Source organism: Mustelus asterias, chromosome 19 (genome assembly GCF_964213995.1).
Source record: "Mustelus asterias chromosome 19, sMusAst1.hap1.1, whole genome shotgun sequence".
Lineage (NCBI taxonomy): Eukaryota > Metazoa > Chordata > Chondrichthyes > Carcharhiniformes > Triakidae > Mustelus > Mustelus asterias.
In genome coordinates, this window is record NC_135819.1 from 34,363,172 (window position 1) to 34,369,605 (window position 6,434).

The window sequence follows — 6,434 nt, forward strand, 5'->3', positions numbered from 1 at the left end:
TAGGTAGCAGTGTTTCCAAGATAACAGGCTATTTTTGAAGTTTACCCAATCAGTTTAAATTAAGCATTTGAATAACAGTAGTCTATCAGATTTGAATTTGACGAGTAAACCAATCCTATTGTGGGGATGTTGCTATGTCATCAGAGGTATAACAGCCAGCTCCAAGCTAGAGAACCAGCCAGCAACTGCCTCTGCCAGTGTAACAGCCACGTTTATGTCTGAAAAGAAAGTCTCATCTCAATAGTGAAGACAGAAGATTCTGGAAGATAAAACCTGGTTGTATTTTGAGAGTGACTAAAAATTCTATTTCTTTGTTAATAAGTGGAAATTGTATTTATCTAAATAGCATTTCATTGTGGTTAAGCTAGTCCTCCGAGAGGGGGTTAAGTTCCCTTCCATAACAATTATTGTCTGTCTTGTTCTGTATTCTTCGCTTTTACTTTGATAAATACTCCTTGTTAATTGTTTACATAAAAACTGGATTGTATTCTGACCGAGTTGCACGTGGCTCCTCACATTAATCCAAACTAATATACACAACTACAATCAGTGTTTAAAGTTGAGACACTTGTATACAACACCAAAAGATTGGAGGCTCTTGACTGGGACTTTAAAAAGCATAATCCCTTGGGCATAGGGAACTTGTGACTTAGTATACGTAACGAGAGCAAAGAACGCATGAGAATGTGTTATTTAAAATAAAAGGAGATTGCAAAGATATCTCTTGCCATGCCTAAGGATTATCTGGAAGTAGACAATATAACCTTAGCAAGTTTGAAAAGTGTGCCCAAAACCAAGTTGATGGAATTGGCAGAGAAATAGGAATTAGTCTCATAGAAGGCTGAGGTAATTTTTAAAAATGTTTAAAAATACAAGATTCGTCAGATAAATCAAGTTCTCCCACAAGGAAGGCAATCGAATGAGCTCAACTTCACTTGAAAATGAAATAATTAGAAATGGAGGAAAAAAGCTCAACAGAACAAGATAGAAATGAAGAAATGCAGGAAAACATGGAGCAACTAGAAATGCAAGAGAAAGGGAGTTTCAAAGTGAGATGGAAAAAGTCACAAATGAAGAAAGGGAAAAGAGAGGGAGAATTTCAACTTCAGATGTGGGCAGTGGGCAAAGACAGACCAGAGCAGAGCGAGGAAGAAGTTCTAGACATGAACCTAGTAGAGAGATGTTTAAATTTGTGCTGGCACTTCCAAAATTTGATGAAAAGGACGCAGAGCCATTTTTCCCATTTTTGAGTGAATAGCTAAACAGATGAAACTGCCACAAAATATACAATTTTTTTTTGTTTCGCGGGACATGGGGGTCGTTGGCTGGCCACCATTTATTGCCCATCCCTAGTTGCCCGAGGACAATTTAAAGTCAACCACGTTGCTGGGTCTCTAGAGTCACATGTAGGCCAAACCAGATAAGGATGGCAGATTTCCTTCCCTAAAAGGGCATTAGTGAATCAGATGGGTTCTTCCAACAATCAATCAAACAACAATGGTTTCATGGTCATCAGTAGATTGTTAATTCCTGATTTTTTAAATGATTTCAAACTCCACCATCTGCCGTGGCGGGATTCAAACGTGGGTTCCCAGAACATTAGCTGAGTTTCTGGATTAATCATCTAGCAACAATACCACAGTGCTTTCGCTTACTTTACAAAGTAAACTTGGAGGTAGAGCGAGTGAAGCCTATGCCTGTTGGGTAGAGGAAAAGTCTGGAGAATGAGACAGTGAAGCCAGCTATATTGACTGCTTAAGGGCTATTACCGGAGGTTTACAGACTAAAGTTTCAAAATGTAAGAAAAAAAAATGTCTGGACAAACATATACTGAATTTGAAAGAGTGAAACAAAGTAATTTTGATAGGTGGCATGGGAGCATTAAAAGTAGAAGAAAATTCTGAAGCCCTTCGAGAGATAATTCTGTTGTAAAAATTCAAAGACTCATTACCTGCAATGATAAGGACTCACCTGGGAGGTACAGAGTTAAAATTACAAGACAAGCAGAAGAGCTTGCTGATGATTATGAGGTAGTTGACATGTCAAAGCCTTCCTCTGGGCTTCTTTTAAATCCGAGATAGATAGAAAATGGGGAGGTGCGAGAAAGGACAGTCAAGCAAGAAGACTTCGCTTCAAAATAAAAATATAGTCTTAAGGAAATTAAATTGTCACCGACAGAAGTATTCTACACTTGAAAAACAGATGTTAAGCTTGGTACTGACATTACAACATTGAGATTTATGTTGCCAGTAAGCCCACAGTAACAATATATACTGCCCAAATCCTGTAAAATTTCTGGAGCAAATTTGAGATCAGAACACAGGTCATGATGGAGTCTGCTGTTGCAACCATTTGACTTAAAAATTGTTTATGTGGCTGGAAGAAAAAATGTCACGGCAGACGATTTCTTGAGGGTCTAAAAGAGACTTCTGAGAACATTGGGTATAAATTCTCTGGGGTATATTTAATTGTTCATGCATGCTCTTAAATCTTTGTAACAGTTGATAAGATAGAACTAAAAACATTTGAGAAATGAAATTGTTTTGCAAATTAACATTTCATTTTTAAGAGGGGACATGCCCGGGATCTGCCTAGCAACAGCAGTAACAAGAATTTAAAAAGACATGATGGGATATGATTTACCCAGCAACAGGTAGAAAGATGCCAAGTGAAAGCAGTGGCCAGCATTCTAAAGGCATGATGAGATAAGACCATAATAGGAACAGGAGTAGGCTGTTCTGCCCCTCAAGCCTGCTCCGCCATTCAATAGGATCATGGCTGATCCAATATTCCTCACATCCACTTCCCTGCCCTTTCCCTGTAACCCTCAGTTCCCTTACTGATCAAAAGTCTATAGATCGCAGCCTCAAATATACACAAGGACTCTGCCCCCACAGCTCTCTGTAGCAAGGAGCTCCAAAGACCCAACCATCTGAGAAGAAAAAATTCTTCCTCAACTTTGTCTCAGATTAAAGGGGCACAAATACAAGACTATGCCCTCTGGTCCAACTCTCACATGAGGGGAAACATCCTCTCAGCATTTATCCTATCAATCCCCTTCATCCTACTTGTTTCAATGAGATCACCTCTCATTCTTCTAAATTCCAATCAGTCCCAACCGATTTAATCCTCTCATAAAATAATCCCTCCATACCAGGGATCATCCTAATGAACCTTCTCTGAACTGCCTCCAATGAAATATCTTTCCTTAAACAAGGGCACCAAACTGCTCAGTGCTCCAGATGTGGTCTCACCTTGTACAGTTGCAGCAAGACTTTCCTACTCTTCTCCTCCAATAGTCTTGAAATAAGATCCAACATTCTATTAGCCTTCCTGATTACCTGCTGCAACTGTGTACCAGCTTTTGTGTTTTGCGCAAAGCACCCCAAGTCCCTTTGCATTGCAGCTTTCTTTCTCCCTTCCAAAATGATCTTTCCAGTAACAAGATTAGCAGGCATCGAGACAGAATCAGGAATAAATTGCCGATAGTAGAAACAGCTTACCTAGATGACCGAAAGATCGGCGGCAGTATACACTTGCTAATTTCTAGTCAATTAATTTGAGATGCAGACAACACAAAATAATCAGAGGCAAAATGGTACAAGTGCCAGCACACCCAGGGGGTAAGAGGCTAGTTTACGTCCCACAGCCCAAGAGGCTACTTTACATCTAACAGCTTGAGAGACAAGTGAATATCTGTTGCGCCCCCCCCCCCCCCCCCCCACCCCAGAGGCTAGTTTCCATCTAACAGGCAGACAGGTCAAATTCTTCTGAGAGCCTTGTTCTATCTAACATTGAGAGCCTCAGCAGATGTTCTGCTCGCCTCGCTGAACCAACAAAAGACAGTTTCCCAGACCTGGGTACCTAAGCTGTATTGTGTGGTAACTATGAGCTAGATTTGACTTAGTTATAAAATTGGATGGGGAAAGTGGTGTCTCTGAGTTCAGGGAACTTGGCTGTAGTTTGGGAACCAGAGGTAATCTCAGAGAAAGTGTGTTTAATCATTCATATGCTTAAGTGTCATAGTGTATTATTTCCACTTAGTAAGGAAGTTAAAACTAGAGGACACAGCCTCAAAATAAAGGGGGGTCGGTTTAAGACAGAGTTGAGGAGGAACTTCTTCTCCCAGAGGGTGGTGAATCTCTGGAATTCTCTGCCCACTGAGGTGGTGGAGGCTACCTCGCTGAATATGTTTAAAGCGCGGATGGATGGATTCCTGATCGGTAAGGGAATTAAGGGTTATGGGGATCAGGCGGGTAAGTGGTACTGATCCACGTCAGATCAGCCATGATCTTATTGAATGGCGGGGCAGGCTCGAGGGGCTAGATGGCCTACTCCTGCTCCTATTTCTTATGTTCTTATTATAGCCTTTTGATTGTGTATTCTTTTTCTTTAATACTCTTTATTAATTGTTTACATAAAGACTTCTCTCACATTAATCCAAATATACAGCAATACACACCTGTGTTTCAAGTTGGCACACTTGCATATAAATCAGCCACGTTTGTAATAGCAGTTTAATTGAAGTTTGGGAAAGAGGGATATTCACCCGAGTATTTTGGGTGAATAGAAATCAACGTAGTGCCAGACTCGGAGGGTCAAAGTAATGAACCTGGTGTGGCTAACCAGTCAAGAGGTTTGGAAAGATATGGAAAATTAAGAAAAAAGATTAACCTTCACGAGCAAAGAGAAGTAAAACTTGAGCTAAAGAAAATAGGACAGGAGTTTAGTCTTTTTTTCTGGAAGGCAGGAAATGTTTAAATTAGAAATAGGAAAAATGTCCCTGGAAGCTGCAGGACCTGTCCAGAAGTGCCGGAAACTGAAGAGTCCGAAATTGCTGGCCTTTTGATCTGAACAGAGCCTGCGGGGAAGGTGGAGAGGTTTTGCAGTAGGGGTCCCTGTACTGAGACACTGCAGGCAATCAAGATTTAAAGTTTTGGAAAAAAAAGAGGTCCTTTACCTGTTCAAAAAAAATGAAGACATTTTAAAAAGATGATATTGGTCCTAACTCAGTGCGGGAGCTACTAGAGAAATTGACATAATGTATTTAAAGTTGTACAACATTTAATGCAAAACCACAAGGAAAGACAAGGGACAGGAAAATCAGCGAAGACTCCAGATAGAGGACAACTATCAAAAAGGGGCTCCCTAAGCAAAACAAGACCGCAAAGGAAATTAAGACCTCAAAGAGGAGGCAATGCCAGACTCACAGTAGGCAGTGAAAGATCCCAGAGAAGATCAAGTGTGTTAGTGTCACAAGTAGGCTTACATTAACACTGTATTGAAGTTACTGTGAAAATCCCCTAGTCGCCACACTCCAGTACCTGTTCGGGTACACTGAGGGAGAACTTAGCATGGCCAATGCACCAAACCAGCATGTATTTCGGACTGTGGAAGGAAACCCACGCAGACATGGGGAGAATGTGCAGACTCTGCACAGACAGTGACCTGAACTGGGAATCAAACCTGGGACCCTGGTGCTGAGGCAGCAGTGCTAACCACTCTGCCACCATCAGGGGATTGAGCACTGGACAACCCTTGTGGGGGAGGAGGGGGGGGGGGGGGGTGGGGAAGCAGGGTGAAAGAAAAGCACCAGATGGCCCTGGAAGGGGATGGAGATCACTGGAATTCCTTTGGCAAGAGAACATTATGGTAGCAAAAAAAAAGCCACAATATGGCGTTAAGCTGCTGAAAAATGCTCCTGAATTGGGAATTTCTCTCAAAGAGCGAGAAGTCAAGGTTGGAACTTGGATGGAGCAATGTTCACGAGACAAATGGATTAAGAGTAAAACTTGCATACTGAGAATGAGAATCATTAACCAAAAAAAAACAGCTTAATTGGTGATACAGACAAATCAGTTCTCAATTGAGTGAAGGCAATAGTTGGCAAATAAAGCTAAGAGGGAATAAGTTCAGGAACATAGCAGAACAAGATTGCGGAAATGGGGGCGACACAGTAGTTAGCACTGCTGCTTCACAGCGCCAGGGACCCGGGTCCGATTCCCAGCTTGGATCACTGTGTGTGGTTTGCACGTTCTCCCAGTGTCTGCGTGGGTTTCCTCCGGGTGCTCCGGTTTCCTCCCACATTCTGAAAGATGTGCTGGTTAGGTGCATTAACCCGAACAGGTGCCGGACTGTGGCAACTAGGGGGATTTCACAGCAACTTCATTGCAATGTTAATGTAAGCCTCGTGACTAATAAATAAACTTTAACTTTAAAATGGTGACACTAATAGAAATGCCAGGACGAGAAGAAACAATCACACAACCCAAATACCAGAAACAGAGTACATTGATCATGTCCCTCACAAGTGACAGATTGTGAAAGAATTGTCAAAACATAAGACTGTTGTACTGTGATGATGTATTCTTGTATGCATTATAGTGCAAGGTGCTCAACACAGCAAAGGATCAGAGGATTAGAGAATAGCACTG